At 47.2% G+C, this 26,093-nt stretch overlaps 1 pseudogene; it reads right to left on the reverse strand.

Moving 5' to 3' along the window:
• Nucleotides 1–25,624, reverse strand: part of LOC146355020 (uncharacterized) — a 92,704-nt pseudogene extending 67,080 nt beyond the window's left edge.
• Between the last annotated feature and the right edge of the window lie 469 nt (nt 25,625–26,093).

The following is a 26,093-nucleotide window of genomic DNA, read 5'->3' on the forward strand; positions in this document are numbered from 1 at the left end:
TCCCATAGGGTAAAGCATGCACATTTTGGGGGGATTTGTGCTTTTGCAAGTGCAACTCTGTGCAAATTTGGGAAACTGGAAAAAATCCAATGTTATCCATGAGTGGACAATGGAACATAAGGCACCTAACACTCCATGAAATGCAGATGGAACGGATTTTCCAAAATCCCTACATCCCTACTGTCAGGATTGATTCTGAGTCTGAGCACAGGGAGATAGCAGCTCAGATTCAGAAGAGGAGCAGCTGGAACTGGGGGAGGCATTTTCACAAGCCAGTTCAGATATGGATAGGCATGCTTCTCAGGTTACCAACTCCCAGGTGGCCAGGCAAGAAGCTTCCTTCTTACCCACCTCTGTGAGAAGCAGAGAGCAGGAGGAGGAGGGGCTTGAGGACTGTGACCTAAGAGATGCAAGGCAGCGGTGCAGAAGGAAACGTCAGAAGGAGTGCAAGGCAGCGGTGCAGAAGGAGTGGAGCTCAGACAGTCGACCCCGTTAGCGATGAGCGAGAGGCTATGCAGGGGAGCAGCAGGCGAGGGGCAGGACCTCCCTCCCTAAGGTAGCCTAGTCTAGGGATGGCGGAGAATTTCTCCCCGAAACTTCGGGGGGCCGAGCGCCAACGTGTTCGGCCCCCTGAACAAGTTTCGGGGAGAAATCCTCCGCACACACCCCCGCACCCCGCACCCCCCCCCCCCCCGGGACGGGACTTACCTTCACCGAATGTCCCTCCCGGTGGCTGGTCCAGCCGGCGGTTCGGCGGGTGTTCGAGCGAGGCGGGAGCGGCAGCCAGTTTTTCGACCGGCTGCCGCCGCCACCATTGCAATGAAAGAAAAGAAAAAAAAACGCCCCCTGATAGGCTACGTGACGATTCACGTAGCCTATCACGGCTAGATTTGCAAAGTCAGCCGTGATAGGCTACGTGAATCGTCACGTAGCCTATCACAGGTGACTTTAAAAAAAAAAAAGCGCGTACGGATAATGGCGGCCCCCATAGGGAGCCGCCATTCCCGTTCCTTATTTGGTGGCTGTAGTCTACGTAAATGTTTACGTAGACTACAGCGAAAATAAGGGCAACGCTATTTGCGTTGCCCTTATTTTCGCCGTAGTCTACGTAAACATTTACGTAGACTACAGCGACTAAATAAGGAACGCGAATGGCGGCTCCCTATGGGGGCCGCCATTCGCGTACGCGCTTTTTTTTTTTAAGTCACCCGTGATAGGCTACGTGACGATTCACGTAGCCTATCACGGCTGACTTTGCAGATCTAGCCGTGATAGGCTACGTGAATCGTCACGTAGCCTATCAGGGGGCGTTTTTTTGTGTTTTTTTTTACTTTCGCGTTCGTGGCTGGGCGAGGCGGGAAGCCTCCTCCCCGGCCTGAATTTCGGCCGGGCGAGGTGGGAAGCCTCCCCCCCGGCCTGAATTTCAGCCGGGCAAGGTGGGAAGCCTCCCCCCCCGGCCTGAACTTCACGGGGGGAGCAGCGAAGCGCCTCCCCCCCACCGCGAACGGCCTTCGACGACAGGTAAGTGACTTTCGTCCACCCCTAGCCTAGTCAGACAGCTGCCCTTCCAAACTGCGGGCAACTTTCGTTTATCCCAATTGAATCCCCTGAAGGCATTCCTTTGCAGCCAGAGAGTCTTTGAGGATTGGCATCTGTAATGAACCTGTGAATAACGAATTAAAGGCGTGAGACTGAAGCCTCTCTTTGTGTGTGTGTGTGAGTGCTTAAGGAAAGAGGGGCCCAAGGGACTGTGACACCTACTGCCAGCACTATACCATACATTTCTACTTTTGGAATCATTCCTTCAGCTTCAATCAAAGCTGGAGTGTGACAAAACCTAATATCAAATACATAGCCCTGAACCTGAGACTTGGGTATCTCAGGCAGAATATCTTGCACACCACCACTATGCTGCCAGAGGTAGGGATACCAGGGGAATTTGTCCAGGGGGTTGGGCCTGCTGAGTTTTGGGCAGCTCACCCCCCTGGACTCCCAGCTCATTTGTCTGTGGCCTAGGGATGATAGAGAAATCCGCCACGGATTCAAATGAGGCCAGATTTTGGGGAATCCAGCCTCAGGAATCCACGGTGGATTGGCACCATTTATCTCCACTGCAGGAGGATTGGAGGTGGAACAGCACTCAGCTGCTTCTTCCACCGGAGCCGTTTGCCTCCTCTGCGCCAATCACCATTTCTTTAAAAAAAAAAGCGGTCGGCAGGATGTGCCCATAGACTTATATGCAAAATAGAGTCCTGAATCTTGCATAAAAGCCGGTGGACACATCCTGCTGATTGGCTTTTTTTTATTATTTAAAGAAATGGCGATCGGCACAGAGGAAGCAAACGGCTCTGGCCGGCAAGGTAAGCAGCCCTGTAGCCAGTGCGGCTCCACAGAATCCTCGTGGAGTGGAGCCACTCTGGAGGATTCCGGGGGGGGGGGGGAATGGATTGCCTCCCCTCCCCCCACGGATTCCCCACCGGATCAGACGGTGGGGAATCCATATACCCCTACGTGTGGCCTGGCTTGACTCAACCAGCATGAATTGGGCCAGCTCCCAGACTTCCAATGACGGCCAAACCCTCATGCTCTCCTTGCAGGCAAGGTGGGAACTGAGAGGGGTGCCCAGCAGAGGAAGGCTCAGTTGCTCGGTGGCAGTGGGATAGGGCCAGAACCGGCACTGGACTTGCGTGCCACCTGTCCTTGAGTGCAAGTCTCCATTCTCCCTGCTGGGGCCCCAGCAAGAAGAAGGGATACTTGCACACAATGACAGGTGCTGGGCTTGCCCACCACCTGTTGGTGCCATTGCCACGATTGCTCACTGGCTGCCCCAAGCAACTCTCTCAAGCAAGAGAGTTGTGCAGAGTGGCCAGCAATGGGGTTGGCAGCAGCAACAGCAATGACAGGCGTCGGGCAAGCCCAGCGCCCCCCATTGCCCACCACCTGTCATTGTGCGCAAGTCTCCCTTGTCCCTGCTGGCACCCCAGCAGGGGGAAGGGAGACTTGCACACAATGACAGGAGAGTCCAGGAATTGCAGCGGGATTGAGTGCAAGCTCAGCCGGGGGCTCCTGGGAAATCCGTCGAGCCCCAAAAGGGCCAGATTTCCCAGCACTAGACATCCTTAGCCTGAGACAATGGACCGAGTGGTGCCCCCTCCCATCCCATGTACAAATCCTGATCAAACTAGCAGTGGAACATTATTTCAACACTGGCAATGGGACAGCATCCTCCACCACTCCTGAAGCCAGCAGGCTAGTTTAGGGGGGGCCGAGCAAGTTGCTGAGCACACACAGTTCTGCCCTCCCAGCACGTTGCTGCATCTCCCTGCCTCCCAGCATCTGCCAATTCACTCTGCCCAATGGTAGGGCCGGCCCTGTTCCTGAACTAGGCCAGAGCAGTCACAAACAGCCTGACCCATATTAGAGCTTCCATGTGCATCCAGCATGCTTTTTTGGGCTGAGCAGCAAAAGGACTCAAGTTGTTTCTGCTCCTTGTTCCAGATTTGCCCCAGCTTGCCTTTCCTTTCCTTTACCTTCCCAGACCCATTGCCTCATCTCATCAAGCTATTTTTCAGTCTCTGGACTTTGCCCTCTCAACACACACACACATGCATAATGCCACATTTAGCAGGAAACAAGCCTGGCAAATGGGGAAAACACATAACACACCTCCATGTGACATTTGTTTGAGGGAACGGAGCCGCACACGCTTCCCTCTGCTGATAATGACTTGTTTCTACATTCAGCATTGTACCCTGCTGAGCCCATCTAAAGTGAGTGCTTGCAACAGTTCTTTCTATGCCTGAAGAAGCATTTTTCTTTTTGCTTCAGTGATCATATCTTCAGACACCAAGTATCCTATGTCTACCACAGATTATGCATTTGCTCCAATGCATATAGGTAAGTTGACCCTGTATTTGCTTCAGTACTTTGATGGCCATGACAGACAGCTACAGACATGGGGGGGGGGGGAGAAGAAAGGGGCTACTGAGGTTAGGAAATAGTGCCTTTAATGCCACACAGATCCAATGCACAGCCACAAACTATGTGATCCTAATCATCATCCTATGCATATTTCACTGAATTCAGTAGGTCTTCTTACCAAGCATGTATGGAGAGGATTGCCACATAAGAGGTTGTGGCTGTCAGTCTTTTTACTCGACCAGGTGAACTACCATAAATCTCCCAAAACATTGAGAGATGAATTGCTCGCATGCAATCTAGGTCAAAAGTGGAGCAAATTAGGACCAAAAAACCAAAAGAGTCCAGAAGAGCTCAACCATATGTTCAACTGATCATGAATCGCCGTATGTGGGTGCGCATTTGTATATCTGTGTGTGTCTATGTGTGTACCTGCTGCGAGAGGACCTACCTTGGGAAGGGAAATATCTTCCCAGATGCAATATGCTTAATTGACATTGGCCATTATGAGTAGGAAGCAAATAGAAAAGAAATAAAACAGTTGCGGATTTTTCTTAAGTACCAAGGAATTGCAATTTGTGTTGCTGGAGAAATTCAAGACGGACTAAAATGAACTTCGATTTTTAAAAATCTGACCTGTGGAATCTGCTGCAGACCAACCTCCTCAGGCCGCACAGAGCCTGTGGACTTCCAGATCTTTTTTTTTTTTTTTTTTTTTACTTTACCAAAATTTATGCATATTTATTCGTAGGAAAATACACACGTTTCTGCTGAGACTGGTGAATATACACAGGGAAAAATTGAATGGAATGTTACGTAATAAAGCAAATTATGTAAATTGTTGCAAACCCTCTAACAGAATTATTTGCATATTTTTCCACATAATCCCCCAAAATTCGAATCCGTCTGTGAGGGGACGACGGAACAAAAGGCACCTGTCAATCTGTGAAACACAGACAGAGCGCAATCCATACATCCCTATTTGCAATGCAAAACGCATCAGTGCTTAACAACTTATCGAGTAACTATTTGCTGCCATCAGACATTGTCCTCCTCTAATAGTTCTTTTGTTTTTTTTTTGTTTTTAAACGTGTTGAAAAGGGGGGGTATTCCTTTTTATAAGAAAAGGAATACTTTTATAAAAAAAAGTATTCCTTTTTGTCCTTGGCATTTCAAGGTCTCCTTCTGTTCCATCTATATTGTGCATTTGGGATGTCTGTGATCCTCATTTTGGAGGGGTTAACAAAGAAGGAGCAGTACCTACCCTCACCCTGCCATACATGCCACAAAGAGTATTAGTTCTTTCCAACTTAATCCCACTTCGAGGTACTGAGCACTTCTGAAAAAGGGCTTCCTTCAGAATTCAGATGACTTTGGATAATTTGGGCCACATACTGTAGCCCTTTGCCATGGAAAACCCCTAATCTACTGCTGCATTCTCCTTCAAAGTCTCCATTTACATGCCTTCACTCTCATCCTGGTCCTTTTTTTAATCTTCACACCACATGTACTTTGCTTGCCTCTAGTTATTTTTATTCACAGTCAGTTACACAGAATGAGCACTAGAGAGCATCAGCAATTCAATTAATTTCACACTCTCTGCAGGGAGCCAAAGAATTTGAAACCTTGCACATTGCAGGTGATCTGTAACATTCTTTTTTCCTCAGTGTCTTTGCTAAAATCATTATATTTGATACGTATATATTTATTTTCTGTCAAGCTCATGGTGACGACATAGGTCAAAAAGCTTGTGACCATTTCACTGAGAACCAAAGACAAGACAGCAGCACAAATATGAATAAAGCCACAATGAGCCTGCAGTGATACTGCTAGCAAATCAACAGTTAGGTCTGTACAAACTGAAACTGAGGTGGATGGAGAGGGGTTGAGACTTCTTTCAGTCTGTACATGCACGTGTGGGCCACCTTATTAGCACTTAACTATTAGTCCTGATCTCTGGCAACCCTGCAACAAGCCATGAGACTTGGCCAATACCTAGACTGTTATTTAAACAGGCTGTTATTACAAAATTACAAATTGAGAAATATAACGAAATGTTAGGGTGTGTCCCTCCCCAGCTCTGACAGACAACATTTTGTTATATATCTCCGTTTGCAATTTTGTAATTCCTGTTCATGACTCCAAGTAGCCTGGATTTGACTTTGTGGCACTGTTTGGGTCTCACAGAGATAAACAGGGAGGTTTCAGGAGGGATGGGGAAAGGAAAATGGGAGGGGAGGTTTTCCTGTAAGCCCACCCCCCAGTTCTGTAAAGAGTCCAAGTTTGGGAATAGCAGTATGGGGAAAGTATCTGGTGATTGGGAAAGGGAACAGTGCCCCTTCCCTTTCCTCTCCCAAACCTCCCTAGGGAGGCAAAATAAATAAATAAATAACCTCACAACGTGTATCCATCCAACCCTAATTCTACTTCAGGATACTATCAGCTTAGGACTCAAGAAGGCAAATTTCCTCCTTCCCCTTCAAATGACACCCTCAATATTCTGTAAGTAATCAAAATCACTGAGCCATTCCTCAAAATAATATATTTTAGTTTAGCAATCAATATGCTTTTGTATACTGAACACACAGAAACCATCACCTTATTTTGGGGCAAGGGACCAAACAAGTTTGACTTGAGAGGGAATTATTACTTTTCCTCACAAGAATGGATCAGCAAAGTATGATTCGCTAGTACAGTGAATTATACCTCAAACTGGGGATGTACAAAAGTCACTTACCTTTCCGCGGATTATGTTGATGGTGGGGGGGGAGGCATTCCGTCCCTCCCCCCCAGAATCCTCGATGGGGGGGAGGCGATCCGTTCCTCCCCCCCGGAATCCTCCACGGCCGGCTGTGCTCCGCGGCAGCTCCACGGAGCAGCCGGCCAGGCCCAGCCAGACCAGAGATGTCCGCAGCCGCATTTCTGGCCACAGAGGGCTCGGGGGGGGGGGTGAAACTGCATATGCAAATGGCGGCGGCTACTGCCGCCGCCATTTGCGTTCCTTATTTTTGGCCTTCTTAATCTACGTAAATATTTACGTAGACTATGACAGCGAAAATAAAGGGGAACGCAAATAGCTTAGCGGGCGCTATTTGCGTCCCTTTTTGATTCACCGTTTTAGCCTATGTAAATATTTAATCTTTACGTAGCCTATCACGTTGTTTTTGTGTGTGTTTTTAAACCCAGCCATGATAGGCTACGTAAATCTTTACGTAGCCTATCACGTCGGGGTTTGTTTTGTTTTGTTTTTTACAACACTGCAAATGGCGGCGGTGGCAGCCAGTCGGAAGATCAGCCGCCGCAGCCACTGCCACCCAGAAGATCTGCCCCAGGTAAGTCTCGTCCCGGGAGGGATCCGCAGGGGGGCAGGGGGGGGCAGGCTGTTCCACCACGGAGTTCGGGGGGCCGAATGCACTGGCATTCGGCCTCGCCGAGATCCGTGGAGGGATTCTCTGACATCCCTACCTCAAACACTATTTCTTAGAAGAGGTAAATGTGTGTTATAATTTAGCTGATTAGTAATAGTATTGAAATATTATTAATAATAATATTTGATTTGATTTGATAGCCCTGAGAGATTCATCTCTAAGCTAATGTATTAATATTAATAGTAGTAGTAATAATAATCACTTATCACTTGATTATGCATTTCAAATGTTTATTGACTATCACATCCTTACATCTGTTATTACAGTAATAATATACTGTATTAACATACAGTATTAACATACAGCCTCATGTGGTGCAGAGTGGTAGGCAGCAGTATTGCAACCAAAACTCTCCCCACGACCTGAGTTCGATCCCAGTGGAAGCCGGGTCTCAGGTAGCTGGCTCAGGTCGACTCAGCCTTCCATCCTTCCGAGGTCAGTAAAATGAGTACCCAGCTTGCTGGGGGAAAGGTAGTCATGACTGGGGAAGACAATGGCAAACCACCTCACTATAGTCTGCCATGAAAACACCAGCACAAGCGCGTCTCTCTAGGGGTCAGCAATGACCAGGTGCCTGCACAGGAGGAACCTTTCCTTTCCATTAACATACTACACTATGGACACCATGTATGATAATGCACCATTTGGGGATTTTTGCTTTTTAAATTGTTTACAGCTTTTACAGGGCACTCCTATACATATCTAGGAGTAAGTTTCATCACATTCAATGGGACATGCCCCTGTGTGTGTATAGAATGGCAGGATATATTATTAGACACAAAGAAGAAATATCAGAGAAGAAAGCGTATTAAGGCTCTAGCATAGACATTACCCAACCTGCTGCAACAAATTAATTTTCATAAGAACATGAGAAGAGCTGGAACATGCCATCTGTCAGGATGCTCTGACTTGGATTCCTGCATTGAGCAGGGGGTTGGACTCAACAGTCTTGTAGGCCCCTTCCAAACCTATGATTCTATGATTCTATGATTCTGTGCTGGATCAGACCAAAGAACATGCTGGATCATACCAAAGGTCTGTGTAGTCCAGCATTCTGTTCCCACAGTGGCCAACCAGCTGTCAACCAGGAACCCATGAGCAGGACAGGAGTGCAATAGACTGCCCCTCTTGTTTGCACCCTGCAACTGATAGTCAGAGGCATACTACATATATGGACACAAAGGTTTCATATAGTCATCCAACCTTCGTGAATTTGTCTAGTCCCCCTTTAAAACCATCAATGCTAGTGGCCATCATCACACCTTTTTAAGGCTTCTTAGGTGGAAGAAGGACTCTTTTTTTTGGTCTGTCCTGAATCTCCCACCAGTCAGTTCTATTGAATAATCTCCAGGGCCAGCCCTACCACGAGGCAGAGTGAGGCAGCTGCTTTTGGGTGTCATGAGAAGATATTAAGTAGTTACTTAAATTATTCTTATTGCATTTTAACTGCCAATGAAGGGGATAGGGGCTTCTGGGATACTCTGCCTCGGGTGCCAAAATCTGACCAGCCTTGGGTATTATGCAGTTCGACGGGGGGGGGGGGGGGGAATTTGCTGTTCCACTTCAGGCAGCAAAATACCTTGGACTGATCTTGATCATCTCAGGGTGTAATCTTATGGGAGAGGGAGAAAAACTTCAATCTATCCACTTTTCCCACATTGTGCATCATTTTCTGCTTATTTATGTATTTTTGTTTATTACATTTATTTGTTGTTGTTGTTCAGTCGTTCAGTCATGTCCGACTCTTTGTGACCCCATGGACCACAGCATGCCAGGCCTTCCTGTCCTCCGCTCTCTCCCGGAGTGTCCTCAAGTCCATATTCATTGCATCGGTTATGCTATCTAGCCATCTCATCCTCTGTCATCCCCTTCTCCTTTTGCCTTCAATCTTTCCCAGCATCAGGGTCTTTTCCAGGGAGTTTTCTCTTCGCATTAGGTGGCCAAAATATTTGAGCTTCAGCTTCAGTATCTGTCCTTCCAATGAGCACTCAGGGTTGATTTCCTTTAGGATTGACTGATTTGAACTCCTTGCAGTCCAGGGGACTCGTAAGAGTCTTCTCCAGCACCACAGTTCAAAAGCATCGATTCTTCGGTGCTCAGCCTGCCTTATAGTCCAGCTCTCACAGCCATACGTTGCTAATGGGAAAACCATAGCTTTGATTAGACGGACCTTTGTCGGCAAGGTGATGTCTCTGCTTCTTACTATGCTGTCTAGGTTTCCATAGCTTTCCTCCCAAGGAGCAAGCATCTTTTAATTTCATGGCTACAGTCACCGTCTGCAGTGATGTTGGAGCCCAAGAAAATAAAATCTGTCACTGCTTCCATGTCTTCCCCTTCTATATACCAGGAAGTGATGGGGCCAGATGCCATGATCTTCGTTTTTTTAATGTTGCATTTCAAACCAGCTTTTGCACTCTCCACTTTCACCCTCAACTAGAGGCTCTTTAGATCCTCTTCGCTTTCTGCCATTAGGGTGGTATCGTCTGCGTATCTGAGGTTGTTGATAATTCTCCCGGCAATTTTAATTCCGACCTGTGATTCATCCAACCCGGCATTTCTCATGATGTACTCTGCATATAAATTAAATAAGCAGGGCAACAATATACAGCCTTGTCGTACTCCTTTCCCAATTTTGAACCACTCGGTTGTTCCATGTCTGGTTCTTACTGTTGGTTCATGTCCCTCATACAGGTTTCTCAGGAGACTGGTAAGGTGGTCTGGTACTCCCATCTCTTTCAGAATTTGCCACAGTTTGTTGTGATCCACACAATCAAAGGCTTTAGCGTAGTCAATGAAGCAAAAATAGACTTTTTCTGGTATTCTCTTGCTTTCTCCATGATCCAGAGAATGTTGGCAATTTGATCTCTAGTTCCTCTGCCTCTTCAAAACCCAGCTTGTACTTCCACTAGTTCTCAGTTCACATACTGCTGAAGCCTAGCTTGTAGGATTTTGAGCATCACCTTGCTGGCATGTGAAATGAGTGCAATTGTGCGGTAGTTTGAACACTCTTTGGCATTGCCCTTCTTTGGAATTGGAATGTAAACTGACCTTTTCCAGTCTTGTGGCCATTGTTGAGTGTTCCAAATTTGTTGGCATATTGAGTGAAGCACTTTAACACCATCATCTTTTAGGATCTTAAATAGCTCAGCTGGAATACTGTCATCTCAACTAGCTTTGTTGTTACTAATGCTTCCTAAGGCCCACTTGACTTCACTCTCTAGGATGTCCGGCTCAAGTTCAGTCATCGCACTCTCATGGCTATCAGGGACATTAAGATCTTTCCTGTATAGTTCTTCTGTGTATTCTTCCCACCTCTTCTTAATCTCATCTGCTTCTGTTAGGTCCCTGCCTTCTTTGTCCTTTATCCTGCCCGTCTTTGCACAAAACGTTTCCTTGATATCTCCAATTTTCTTGAACAGATCGCTAGTCTTTCCCATTCTATTGTTTTCCTCGATTTCTTTGCATTGTTCATTTAAGAAGGCCTTCTTGTCTCTCCTTGCTATTCTCTGGAACTCTGCATTCAGTTGGATATATCTTCCTCTTTCTCCCTTGCTTTTCGCTTCCCTTCTTTCCTCAGCTACTTGTAAAGCCTCCTCAGACAGCCACTTTGCTTTCTTGCATTTCTTTTTCTTTGGGATGGATTGAGTTGCTGCCTCCTGAACTATGTTACGGACCTCCATTCATAGTTCCTCAGGCACTCTGTCTATCAGGTCTAATCCCTGAAATCTATTCCTCACCTCCACTGTATATTCATCAGGGATATGATTGAGGTCATACCTGAATGGTTTAGTGGTTTTCACGACGTTCTTCAATTTAAGCCGAAATTTTGCGATAAGAAGCTCCTGATCTGAGCCACAGTCAGCTCCAGGACTTGTTTTTACTGACTGTATAGAGCTTCTCCATCTTTGGCTGCAAAGGACATAATCAATCTGATTTCGATATTGACCATCTGGTGATGTCCATGTGTAGAGTCGCCTCTTGTGCTGTGGGAAAAGAGTGTTGCCATGATCAGCATGTTCTCTTGGCAAAACTCTATTAGCCTTTGTCCTGCTTCATTTTGTACACCAAGGCCATGCTTGCCTGTTATCCCGGTGATTTCTTGACTTCGTACTTTAGCTTTCCAATCCCCTATGATGAAGAGGACATCTTTTTTTGGTGTTAGTTCTAGAAGGTGTTGTAGGTCTTCATAGAACCAATCAACCTCAGCTTCTTCAGCATCAGTGGCTGGGGCATAGACTTGAATTACTGTGATGTTGAATGGTTTGCCTTGGATTCATACTGAGATCACTCTATCGTTTTTGAGATTGTACCCTAGTACTGCTTTTCCCACCCTTTTGTTGACTATGAGTGCTACTCCATTTCTTCTAAGGGATTCTTGCCCACAGTAGTAGATATAATGGTCACCTGAATTAAATTCGCCCATGCCTGTCCATTTTAGTTCACTGATTCCCAAGATGTTGATGTTCAATCTTGCCATCTCATGTTTGACCACCTCCAGCTTAACTTGATTCATTGATCTTATATTCCAGGTTCCTAAACAATATTGTTCTTTATAGCATCGGACTTAGGGATGTACGAAACCCCCCTTACCTGGCTCCTCCGGGTTCCGCTGTTGGGGGAGGCACTCCGTCCCTCCCCCCGGAATTCTGGCCAGCCGACTCCGCTCCACGGGGATTCTGCAGAGCCGCCGGCTGGCTCCGCCAGCAGCCGGACATCTGGCCGCTGGCTAGCACGGACGCAAATGGTGGTGGCCATAGCTGCCACCGTTTGCGTCCCTGTATTCAGCCGTGATAGGCTACGTAAAGACTTACGTAGCCTATCACGTCTGGGTTTTAAAAAAAAAAAACTCGTACGCAAATGGCAGCGGTACAGCTGCCACCATTTGCGTTCCCTATTTTTGGTTGTCTTAGTCTACGTAAATATTTACGTAGACTAAGACAACCAAAAATAGGGAATGCAAATGTTGGCGGCCGTAGCCGCCGCCATTTTCGTACACGTTGTTTTTTTTTTTGTTTTTTTTTAACACAGACGTGATAGGCTACGTAAGTCTTTACGTAGCCTATCATGAATGGGGGGGGGGAAAGATTGCAAATGGTGGCGGCGGCAGCCAGTCGGAAGACCAGCCACCGCCAAAGCCACCACTGGAGCCGCCGCCATCCGGAACATCCGCCCCAGGTAAGTCTCATCCCAGGGGGGATCCACGGGGGGCGGGGGGGCAGGCCGTTCTGCCATGGAGTTTGGGGGGCCAAATGCACTGGCATTCGGTCTCACCGAGATCCGTGGCGGAATTCTCTGACATCCCTAATCGTACTTTCTTTTCCCCACCAGACACATCCACAGCTGAGTGTCCTTTCGGCTTTGGCCCAGCTGCTTCACTCTTTCTGGCTCTACTTGGAAATTCCCTCTGCTCTTCCACAGTAGTATATTGGACACCTTCCGACCTGAGGGGCTCATCTTCCGGCGTCATCTCTTTTAGCGTTGTGATACGTTCCATGGGGTTTTCTTGGCAAAAATACTGGAGTGGGTTGCCATTTCCTTCTCCAGTGGACCACATTTTGTCAGAACTCTCCGCCATGACCTGTCCATCTTGGGTGGCCCTGCACAGCATAGCTTATGGCTTTACTGAGTTACGCAAGCCCCTTTGCCACAACAAGGCAGTGATATCCCACCTTTTTTCTTCTTGCAAGGAACCCAAGGTGGCTTACATGTAAGGATAGACAGACTCACCCAAATCTGTCTTGTGTACCGCTTGCCAGACCCCTGCCAGCCATCCACCCCTGCTCTCTGCACATGGCAAGCCACCAGGCGGTCCACGGACACCCAGTGAGCACTGCATAGCCACCTGATCCCTCAGCAAACCGCTATTGTGTGTAAAGTGGTGGCTCATTATTTTATGTAAAGGGCCTTTTATGCAAATTACAACCATAAAGCAGCCATTCACTCAAGATTACAGGCATAAATGGTCTATTTACGCCTGTAAGCTTGCATAAATGGCTGCATTACGGCCACCATTTGCATAAAAGGCCCTTTATGTAAAAGAAAGAGCTATCATTTTTACGCAAAATGGCAGCTCGGGGGACCAGCAGGAAGCATCGTGCATGCTGAGTCCACCAGACTCCAGCCCTCTCCCAGACTCCCACGACATTCCTACTTACATGGTCCATTTTATCCACAGAGCAACCCTGTGAGGTAGCTTAGAGTCAGCGACTGGCTCAAAGTCACCCAGTGAGCTTCCTTCATAGCCAGGTGTGCACTAGAACCCAGATCTCTTATGTCCCCCTTTAGTCATCTTTTTTTAAAACAAAGAAATGTAGACTCAGATGACTAGCAGAGAATAATGGTTTGCATTTTGCTCAATGTATCATATTCTAAGCTCTAACCTTTGAGATCATATTTTAATCCCTCACCTGTTAGTAGCAGTGATCACTTTTTAATTTGCCATCATATTCTTCTACACAGACCTAGGCGTCTGAGGCTGTGTTCGCTCCTCTTCTCTAGTTCTGTGCATATGGGGCTGCTCCAATGCTGTTGGACATGAGCTGATCCAAAACCCATTCATGGGTCTTAATAATGTTTCTTGCCCCAGGTTTTTTGCCCCGATACAAAGATCAATCCATATTTTGTTATAATGACAGCACCACTTAGCACCACTAGCTTTACCAAAAAACAGTGTCAAGCAATAACTTTGGATGCAGATCCTAAAGGGAGCACCATTTTTCTGCCTCAGGCATTTTTACTAGCCTGCTAAGGGACACCAGCCTGGCTGGCTCTAGAGGGGGTGCCATGAAAAAGGGCTGGGGATAAATAGGCCACTATCCCTTCCCAGGGGCATTCCAGGGTGTTAGCATCCATGTTAGTCCATCGAGCAAAGGGCTGGATGTGCCTGATCTCGTCTGATCTCGGAAGCTAGGGTCAGCCCTGGTTAGTACTTGGATAGGAGACTGCCTGGGAATCAGGCTTCCTGCACTGAGCAAGGGGGTGGACTCAATGGTCTTGTAGGCCCCTTCCAACCCTATGATTCTATGATTCTAGTGGGCTGTATTTCCATATTGGTCTTGAAGGAGAGAAGCCCATCCTCCATGGCCAGCATGGAAACACAAGCTACTAGCCTCTTAAAAGGCTAGTAAAGAAAAGGACTTCTATGAAGCGGGCTAGCAGAAAGGGGGCAGCTTACCCAGTCCCCACCCCCTTTCACCAGCCTGCTGTATTTCCAGGCTGGCAGTGAAGGAAGAGGCTTTCCTTTCTCTGTGTCTAGAATGGAAATCAAGGCTCCATCCTCTTCTGCCTGCCTGCAGAGCAATCCAATTCTCTTCTGCTAGCCAGCTCACTAACCTGCATGGAATTCTTGGTGCCTGTGGCTACCAGGTGACTTGTAAATTACACAGTCGGCAGTGTATACACACATCAGTAACCCTATGTAGCTAGTCACATTCCTATGACCTTCATTCATGGAGACTCATACTGCAGGTTATCTTGCTTGTGTAGTTTGTTTGGTTTTTACTCTAAATTAAGCACAGGGCACCTCAGCTGGATCAGGACATGTGTGTGTGTGTGGGGGGGGGTTAGGGGGCTTTAACCTTTTGCCTGTCACTGTGGTCGAGATCTATATTGGTTAAAGCCTCCCAACTCTCCATCCTAGGGTCCTGATCCAGATTGGGCCTCTGGGTTCATAGATAGATAGATAGATAGATAGATAGATAGATAGATAGATAGATAGATAGATAGATAGGCAGGCAGGCAGGCAGGCAGGCAGGCAGGCAGGCAGGCAGGCAGGCAGGTGTTAGCTACAACTTCGAAGTAATTTGTAGCTTGGCCCTGAGTCAACCTAGATGGTTCCAGTGAAGAGGGAGGGAGCTCTGAATAGAAATATCTGTGAAATTATGAAATCATTAAGGTAAACTCCATGTTAGGCATAATTAGAAAAGGAATTAAGAATAAACTGCCAATATCATACTGCCTCTATACAAATCTATGGTGCAGCCACACTTGGAATACTGTGTACAGTTCTGGTCACCACACCTAAAAAAAGATATTGTAGAGCTGGAAAAAGTGTAGAAAAGGGCAACTAAAATGATCAATGAGCTGGAGCATTTTCCCTATGAGAGAAGGTTACAACAGCTGGGACTGTGTAGCTTGGAAAAAAAGAGAGTAAGGGGAGACGTGATAGAGGTGGTGTACAAAATTATGCATGGTGTGGAGAATGTGGATAGGGAGAGGGAGACATTTTTCTCCCTTCCTCAAAATACTAGAACCCAGGGTCATCCCATGAAGCTGATTGGTGGGAGATTCAGGACGGATAAAAGGAAGTCCTTCTTCACACAGCACATAGTTAAACTCTGGAATTTGCTACCACAGGATGTAGTGATGGCCACCAATTTGGATGGCTTTAAAAAGGGGTTGGACAAATCCCTGGAGGAAAAGGCTACCAATGGCTACTAGTCCTAATGGCGACGTGCTACCTCCAGCACCAGAGGCAGTGAGCCTATGTACACCTGTTGCTGGGAACATGAGTGGGAGGGTGCTGTCACGCTCATGCCCTGGTTGTGGGTTCCCAGTCGACCGCTGTTTGGCCACTATGTGAACAGAATGCTGGACTAGATGTACCCTTGGTCTGATCCAGCAGGGCTCCTCTAATGTTCTTAGATTTGCCAGGAGTAGTCAACAAACAGTGAAATGGTACCTTCAAGAAGTCTGTTATCAGTCCTATATTTGACCTTATTTTGTTGTCATGAGGTGAAGAGTCACAAGCCTCCTGGATGAATTCTCCAAAACAGGGTTGTGCTGAACAAGTGGTTACGCTGCCCTCATGTGGGACCACCTCGGCCAAAGGCAAAAGAGATGGAACAGTTAGCATGCCTATTGTTAAAAGCCTTTTGGCTCCAATCATGTGCACCAACATCTTGTGAAGTTGCCCTAGGCAGAAAGCAAAACAGAAGGCAAGCACATCATAGGCATACAGTATAACCTCACGTTGGCAAGTAGCACTGGGAACGTCCCATAACATTTGGCTGATAGTCCGGGATTGTTATATTTTTACACATCATCACATTAATATGAGCTACTCTGAGTGTTCTACATGTACTGTCTATATCGCACGAGCTCACTGTGGAAGCATGGGATTTGGTAACAGGACTAGCATTTGCCTTCTACACAGTTTGTTTTATGTAAGTAAAAGTCATCTAGCCCTTGTGACTGCCAGGCCCAAGCATGGCATGCGGGAGCAGGGGGAGACACACTTTACCAGGTCCCAGAGTTCTGGACTGGGAGGCTGTGGCATTTCCTTCTTTCTGTGGGTCTGCCAAAGAGCACTCACTGTGTGAGATGACCTTCCATCTTGTCTACCCTAAGTCCCAAAAGCACCAAGACTCAAGGTAACTTCCAGAACCTTCTTTATGAAGGAGCAACATAGCAACTTGATAGCTTTGATGTACTATATAGACTAATACATCCTAACCAGTTTTAACTGGATCGTGAAGATATCCACACCCAAAGAGGAAGGGAAGCTGTATTGCAATCCAGGCATGTCTCTTAAAGAGACATACTGCACACCTGACCCAGACTGCAACACCATTATAATGAGGAAATAAACTGAAACTAAATATATTGTAGGTCAGTGGCAGCTGATGCCCAGTGAGGCTGGGTGGGTGGAGGGTGAGTGGAGTCAAGGGTTCACAAGAGGTGGAGCCAACTACATCTATTTTGCTACCAATCCCTGTCTCTCGCAAAGACCCCAAGGACACTTAAGCAGAAATGCCTGTCTGGAGAGTATGGACTGCTTAAGAGTAAAGGTATACTTGTGAGCAAGGCTCCACTTGAGTAGACCATTCCTCAGGTGGCACTGTTGTTCTGCAGCTGTACCCTGAGTGCTCTGACCTCTCAGTGTTAAAGGCCTTCAATTCATAGAATCATAAAATAGTAGGGCTGGAAGGGGCCTATAAGACCATCAAGTCCAACCCGCTGGTCAGTGCAGGTATCCAAATCAAAGCATCCCTGACAAGTGGCTGTCCAGCCTCGTCTTGAATGCCTCCAGTGTGGGAGAGCCCATTACCTCCCTAGGTAATTGATTCTATTGTCGTATTGCTCTGACAGTCAGAAAGCTCTTCCTGATGTTCAGCCAGAAGTTCTAGACAGAGAGCGCTGGAACAACATGTGTGACCAGGTGTCTGCTTTGTAGTTCCCTGGTATCCTAGTGCTTCTTTGGACCTCCCTGTATTTGGACCTTGGACTGCCTACTGACCCTGCCTTTGGAAATGACTCTGGCTAAATCCCTAGAGGTTTGGCCCTATGCCATGGTAGGGAGGACAAAGGGTCTCTGACATTGTGTTCCACAGGAACTTCTTTATCCTCCTCAGTTGAGAGCATCTACTCTGCTTCTGCTATTGCCATAGTAGTGGTGGTGAGGATTCTCAGCAACAGCATGGTCTGTTACAAATTCATCCCCAGATTGTTCTCCTGTCAGGCACCCAGCTGACCCAAGTCCAGTGGAGACCTCTTTGGAGGAGGAGGAGGATTTTGACCCCTCAGTACACCTCACTCCCACAGAAGACATGAGGCAACCTGAGGAGACCTGCTCAACACACACACATGGTTTTTAATTTTTTATTTTAACACTCGCTCTCTCACACTCCTGGACCATCAGTGGTGGTCCAAATAAGAAGTCAAAATTGTGCTCGTTGTCATAGTGCTGCCTCTGCTGCCCTGTTCACAATATGTGCCTGAGTGCTCTTCTCAACTAACAGAAAATGCCCATCACTGGTTTGCTGCCCCTCTATGCATGCATGGGAAGAAACCTTTTTCTTTCTTTTTTTAATTCTCACACTGTGATTTTCTGTGGACATCTGCCTTCATGCCCATTCTCTTCCACTCCTTCTATGATGAGCTGTTGTTGGTGAGGGATGACAGCTCTGGCAATGCCCTGATTCATGAGGGGAAGGGGAAACAGGCAAACTGGAATGCCTGCACTCTCTTTTTATTACAGTTTTACTTCACGACTCATGAAATTGTATGTATGGGATGGGATCATGATATGTGTGTGTTGGGGGCTTCAAGTTTGTACTAGGTCCCCCAAAATGATGCTTGTACCCTGGCCTGCCTTTTTTCAGAATGCTCCATTCTCCCTCCATAGAATCATGGAGTTGGAAGGGGCCATTTAGGCCATCAAATCCAAATCCCTGCTCAGTGCAGGAATCGAGTTTAAGCATTTCTGACAGATGGCTGTCCAATCTCTGCTTGAATACCTCCAGGACAGACAGCCCACCACCTTCCTAGGCAGTTGGTTCCATTGTCTGACTGCTCTGACCATTGGAAAGTTTTTCCTGATATTCAACTGAAATCTGCCTTCCTGAAACTTAAGCCAATTATTTTGTATCCCACAGTCTTGGATGACAGAGAACAGTTTGCAGCCCTCTTCTATGTGACAATCCTTTAAGTACTTGAAAAATGGTATCCTATCCAAATGGTTGCCCATTTCACCAGCATTCAATAGCCAAAGAGCATCTCAGTCCACTTTTGGCTGTTTTGCAGGGTGGGGTGGGGGGTCCCCTTTAGGGGTTTTTAAATGTATTTTTATACTTTTGCGAACACTGGGGTTTCCCCCAAGCCTGTTGATACCTTCCCCTTGTGTGTGGATACTGTTGTTTGGACTATATAAGCAATGGCATTCATTACAAGGGTGTGATAGTAACTGGTAGTTTCAGATAATCAAAGTTCAGCTAAATAAACCTTCACTTCGGCATGTATGAGAATTTCGTTTCAATTCACAAGTCACTAGAAAATGCCCTGTTCGCTTTCATTTTCACAAAATATGTCCTTGAAAAATGCACACATTTTAACTCACCCACGCTTCAGTCTCTGGGAAAACTTGTGCAAAATTGGGAAATGTTTGCACCATTTTCACATTCAATAGTTGTTGGTTTTGCACAGTGTTCCAGTTTGTGCAAAATAGTGAGCACAAATGCGAGCACAAACCAAGGAAAGATGAGCTGCATCCATCCCTAGCTTCACTTCCTGAAATTGTAAAGCCATGAACATAATGGTGTTGGAAGACCATGTCAGTAGTGGGACCATAATGATGAAAAGTGACTTGCATCCACATGCAGCTTAAGGAAGTAAAAGAAGTATTTTAAGTATTACAGGCCTTTTTGATCATTGTTAGCTAGTATCATTCCAGGATTTTTAGACCTGTCTGACTCTGATCTGCTGAATATTTGAATATCAGCCCCCATGAAAAAGACTTCCAAGACATTCCACATGTCTTGTTCCTGGGGCAGGTTTGGGGGACGGGTGTGTGAGAATCATGAGATTACCTTGCATTTGCTCTTAAAGTCATTATTCCTAGACAGCAACATCATTTAAGAGATTTATCACCACTACTGTCCTTTGAACAATGTATTCCTGCAATACATTTCGAGAGCACTTTGTTTCCATGATGTATTACTCAAAAGATGGCAACATCTGGGATACATGAGCCTAGCGATTTAGTGTAATAACTTTACAGAGGAGCAAAGGCATTGAGCATTGAAATAATCTGAAATGAGCTAGAATCCCTGACAATTCATCCCCTATAAATACATTCAGATTGTCTAGGAATAAAAAAATTAATCATCCTTCATTAATTTAATATCCTTACTACTGGAAAAATGTGTAAAGGTTAGGGCTGTGCAGGGACCCCCCAACCCAACTCGGAAGCCCTTCACAGCTTCGGAGGCAGGTCCAATTCATATCGGGCTGATTTGGGAGGACCCTGAGCCGACTTGGCCCTGAACCCAAAGCGGAATTCGGATGCTGAACCCCGCTTCCGGTCCCCCTGATGCCCCCGCGCAACCCCCCAGCTCTTCCATTGCTACCGCCTTCTCCTCCTCCATCGCTGCTGCCGCCGCCATCGCCACCTCCACCTCCACCATTGCCTTCTCTTGCCACCTCTGCTGCTGCCTTCTCCTCGCTGCTGCCTTCTCCACTGCTGCCTTCTCCACTGCCGACCCCACCATCACCACCACTGCCAGCTCCTGAGGCCTGGACAAAGGCCGACTCTTATTGCAGGGAGTCGCCATTTTTAAAATGGCAACCTCGTGTAAGTTTCTGTAAGTTGCCATTTTTAAAATGGCGACTCCCTGCAATAAGAGTCGACATGTGTCCAAGCCTCAGGACCTGCTGGTGGTGGTGGTGGCAATAGTGGCAGCAGCAGAGGAAGAGAAGGCGGCGGTAGTGATGATGGTAGCAGTGATGGTGGAGATGGCATGGCAATGATGGCGACATAGAATGAGGAGAAGGCGGTGGCAGCGATGGTGGTGGTGGAGAAGGCAGCAGCAGCAGAGAAGGCAGCAGCGGTGCTGAAGCTGCGAAGCACACGGAGCACTTTGGAGAGCCCCCGACCTGCTCTGGGTCACTTCGTGTCCCCTCTGCTTCGCATCAGAAGGGGCTCAAAGTGACCCGAAGCAGCCCACTTCGACTCAGGGTTCAGGCCTTGGGCCAAAGCGGTGCACAGCCCTAGTAAAGGTAGCTTAGAAAAAAAGGTTGTTCATGCTGTGTGGAAAGAATACAGCTACTCAAACATCTCATATCCAATGCTTGGATTCTGCATTCTGCATGAACGTCACAACTAACAGGATGCTGAAGGGATGGCAACAATATCTCTTCGTCTCCCATCCACATGATAGTGAACTTAAACACAAAAGGTTATGGGTGATTGGTTCCATTGGGTCCAGTCTGTGGGTTTGCACACCTATTGGGCAATATCCAGTCAGAAGCTAGCAGATCTTTAGTGCAACACCTCTCATGTCCCCATGGCAGTCATTCTGTGAGATGCCCATGGCCATGACACTCCCTTAAAATTCCAAATGTGCCCATTGACCCAAAAAGGTGGGGAACCCCTAAACTACCCAAAGTAACTCATGTCCTAATGACATCAAGATTAGGCAGTAGTAATGCAGTCTAGGTGGGGGTGTGGGGCCACCTTCAAATAGTGCTTGGAAGTGCAACTAGCCCAGAATACAGCCATCAGGCTTTTAACCATGCAGATCACATGGAGCATATAGTTTCATGACATCTTGTCCGCTGGCTTCCAGTTGGTTTCCAATAGGGATGTCAGAGAATTTCTCCATGAATCTCTGGGAGGCCGAACGCATTTTTCCCTGAAATTGGTGGGGAAATTCTCCGACACCCCCCCGCCTCCCCCCCGGGATGGGACTTACCTCGCGCGAATGTCCCTCTCGGTGGCGGGTCCTGGCGGCGTTGCGGTGGCGTTGCGGCAGCTGCGGCGGCCGGTCTCCCGACCGGCTGCCGCCGCCGCCGCCATTTCCCAGTAAAGTAAAAAAAAAAACATGATAGGCTACGTAATGATTTACGTAGCCTATCACGGCTAGATTTTCAAAGTCAGCCATGATAGGCTATGTAAATCGTTACGTAGCCTATCACGGCTGACTTTGGAAAAGAAAAAAAAAGCACATACGCAAATGGCGGTGCCCATGGGCGCTGCCATTCGCGTTCCTTATTTGGGCATGGGTAGTCTACGTAAAGATTTACGTAGACTACGGCAAAAATAAGGGCAGCTCATATATCCTAAATCTTTACGTAGACTACCTGTGCCCAAATAAGGCCCATGGGCGCCGCCATTTGCGTACGTGCTTTTTTTTTTCAAAGACTTTGAAAATCTAGCCGTGATAGGCTACATAAATCGTTACGTAGCCTATCACATTTTTTTGTTTTGTTTTTTACATAACTTTTTTCTTTCGCGGCCGGAGAGGCGGGGCGCTCCCCCCCCCGGCCTGAATTTCGGTGGGGAGGGGTGGGGTGCCTCTCCCCCAGCCTGAATTTCAGCCGGGAGGGGTGGGGCACCTCCCCCCCGCCAAGAATTTTGGGGGGAGAAATGGAGCGCCTCCCCACCACCGAAAACAGCTGCAGGACCAGGTAAGGGACTTTCGTCCATCCTTAGTTTCCAAGCCCAATTCAAAGTATTGCCTTTAAGCAAAGTCCTAAATCAGGGCTGCAGAACCTCTTTCAGCCCCAGGACTAAATTCCATTCTGGAGAAGCTCTCAGAAGCCACCTCTAAGTAGCAGACATGGCCGAAGGCAAAAGGAGGGCCCGGAGTGCCATAGTGGAACCTGGGGGGTGGGCAGATTTGGCAACACCATACAGGTCTGGAATCCCTTAAAGAACACCTTCTCCCATATGAACCTACCCATACACTAAGGCCTTCCTTGCCCTGCTTTATGTATACAGGTACATGGAGAATAAACTGCTTGCTGTATAATGGATAGAGCCTCAACAGTGGCAGCAAAATTGTGAACCTTCCTAGGAAGTTCTGTTTCTCTCCATCATTATAAGCTTTTAGGTATCAGACTTTTGAAGAGTTGGGGGGGCGTACTGAGTGCATATCTTAATTAATGACTGCTGTTGTCGCTTTTATTGATTCCACTGCTTATGGTGGACCTTGGTACTGTATTTATTTGTTGTTTTAATTATATATTACCTCATGAATCCATGGACTGGAAACAGGGATATAAACATTTTAAATCAATTTATCACCAAACATTAATTAGATGGATGCAAGTTGCTACTGGGTACAGTTATTGCTGCCCACCTTTAGCATAATATAGTAAATAATAAACACACTGGCATAAAACTCATCTAACCTTTGGTGAAAATAATACAATGTTATAAGTATAACGTAGGGATGGCGGAGAATTTCTCCCCGAAACTTTGGGGGGCCGAGCGCCAACGTGTTTGGCCCCCCAAACAAGTTTCGGGGAGAAATTCTCCGCCCCCCCGCCCCCCCGCCCCCCCACCCCCCGGCCCCAGGACGGGACTTACCTTTGCCGAATGTCCCTCCCGGCGGCGGGTCCGGCCGGCGGTTCGGCGGGTCTTCATCAGGGGCAGGGGCAGCAGCCCATCTTTCGACTGGCAGCTGCCGCCGCCATTGCAATAAAAGAAAAAAAACAAAACGCCCCCATGATAGGCTACGTGACGATTAACGTAGCCTATCACGGCTAGATTTGCAAAGTCAGCCGTGATAGGCTATGTAAAAATCGTCACTTAGCCTATCACGGGTGACTTAAAAAAAAAAGCACGTACGGATAATGGCGGCCCCCATAGGGAGCCGCCATTCACGTTCCTTATTTGGTCGCTATAGTCTACGTAAATGTTTACGTAGACAACGGCAAAAATAAGGGCAACGCTATTTCCGGCCTGAACTTCGCAGGGGGAGCAACGAAGCGCCCCCCCCCACCGCGGGAAATCTTCGAGGACAGGTAAGTGACTTTCGTCCACCCCTAGTATAACGTACGTGTGTACATCTTGATGTTTGCATCCTTGTCTTTCTCAGTCTGGCCCAGATAGGGATATTGGAGAATTCCACCATGGATCTCAGTGAGGCCAAATGCCAGTGCATTCGGCCCCCCGAAATCTGTGGCGGAACGAAACCCCCCGCCCACCACCCTGCGAAAGGCACATGAAACGGAGCACCTACCTGGTGCCATTAGCGCTGCTTTGTGAATGGTGGCCGAGTCTGCGGCCGCCATTTGCTTCTTCATTATTGCTGTGATAGGCTATGTAAATATATATGTAGCCTATCACGGTGAAAGACAGGGACGCAAATGGTGGCGGCCATTTGCATCCTTGCGCAGCCCAGCAGCCGGATGTCCGTCTGACAGCAGAGCTGGCAAGGGAGAATTTCAGGTGGAGGGACGGAGCACCCCCCACACACTGTGGATGTCCCTGGATGAAACCAGGTAAGTGTTTTGTACATCCCTAGGCCCAGAATTTGGAACTCCAGACATACTTTGGGAGTAGCCTTACAGCAGGGGTGGGGATCCTGTGGCCTTCCAGATATTATTGGACTGTGATTCCCATCAATGCTAGCTGGTATAGCCAGTGGGGATGATGGGAGTTGTAGACCAAAACATCTGGAGGTCCTTAGAAGGACTGGATGACAGGTCTTGAATAGCTGTGATTCAGGATAACCAGGTTTTACTTCCATGAGATCCCTGTGTTATCAACTAGCAATACTTAGGGCACAAATCCCTTAGGGCACAATCCTATGCTGGTTTAGACAGAAAAAAGCAATACTAGCTGGGACATGCTGGGAGTTGTAGGCCTTTTTCCTCCCTAAACATATATAGGATTGCCCTGTTAGTTAGTTATTTCATAAGCTGAAGGACTCACCTTCTGGATAGCACAAGAGCTGCTCTTCATTAGTCTTGATCTCAGTTTCACTATATGGGACATTTAGATGAGCACCCATGGATGAAGGTGTCCTAGTCAAAGAGAGGGAATAGAAAATAGAATATTTTTTCAGTACGACCTTGTGAGAAATCGTTGTGCTCAAATCACTAGGTTCACTGGGTTTTTTTAAGAGTTAGATAAATCCATATAGGATGGATCTATCAATACCTACTAGCCATGACAACTAAAAGGAGCTTTCATATTCATAGGCAGTATATCTCTGATTTCCAGATGCCAGAAGCAAATAATAGGAGAAGTCCATCACCTTCAAGCCCTACTTGTGACCTCAGAGCCATCCATTTTGCTACTGGTAAGAAATTAAATGCTGGATTATCTTAACCTTTGGTCTGAGCTGGGAGCCTGGTAGGCCTGACTGAGTAGAGCAATTCTTCTATTGTTATGGCTGCACATGGACAAAATCGTTATTGTTCATGCACAACAGATATCAGAATGATGGACCACTCAAGAAAATGTAAGAATTCCAGGACTACTTATATCCAACTTCATTCCCCAAGAAGCTCCCAAAAGGAAGCTTACAAAGGGCCTTCAAAATAAAATCACATTCAGATAACCTAACACAGGAACAGAAATTAGCTAGCCTCCAAATGGAACCAGGATTATTCAGGCAGAATTTCCTGTCCTCATTTGTATGCTTGGGTGAGATTATCAAGAAGGTTACAGAGAGCACTGTGAGAAGACATGGACCATCGGGAGGGGGTGTTTGGGGGCCATCAAATTGGTAAACTGGTTGATCTCACTCATGTTTTGTCAGGCTCCCAGCAGATCCAAGACCGGGGGAGATCTCTTCAGAGGAGGAAGAGGAAAATTTGGATTCCTCCACAAAACTCAGTCTCACAAGGCATGGGGCAACCTGAGGATTCCCACTGCAGGGATGCCTCACCTGAGGTCCCAAATAACCCCCTTGACCCCATCCTGAGCCCTGCTGTCGGTCCTGACTCTCCTCCCTCATACCATGGCTCTCCAGAGCACCAGCGGCAATGTACCAGATGGGACACTCAGAGTCACTGTTGGAGAACCTGTCAGACCACCAGAAGACCATTTCACTCAGGCTTTTCTCAGGAGAAAGGGTCTACTTGTGGGCAGGAAGAGCCAGCTGCAGCCAGTGACAAAGCAGACTGCACTGCTACTGCTGAACTAGTAAAAGGGGTAGCTGGCAGCATACATACATACATACATACATACATATATTTATATACACACACACACATACACCCTCATTCTTCTCTCAGACCTTTGCTGGGTTAACAGCTCTCATGGAGCTTCTTGCTCCAGCTGCCTGATCAGGAGGACACATTTCTGCTATTGTTTAAAGTGCTGGATAATCATTGTCACTCGATGGAGTTGATGTTCAGGGCAACCTCACAATGTCAGCTGCAATCTTTTGAATAACTAACCATTCCTCCTCCCAAAGAAGAAGCAAGATCTTCCCCAGCTGAATGAAGTGGAACCCCAGAAGGCTTGCGAATGCATTCCTCCAGGCCAGCATTTGAAATGTGTATCATCAGTTT

The sequence above is a fragment of the Heloderma suspectum genome, chromosome 2, assembly GCF_057233095.1.
Source record: "Heloderma suspectum isolate Gila_16-S chromosome 2, 16-S_ref, whole genome shotgun sequence".
In the NCBI taxonomy this organism is placed as follows: Eukaryota; Metazoa; Chordata; class Lepidosauria; order Squamata; family Helodermatidae; genus Heloderma; species Heloderma suspectum.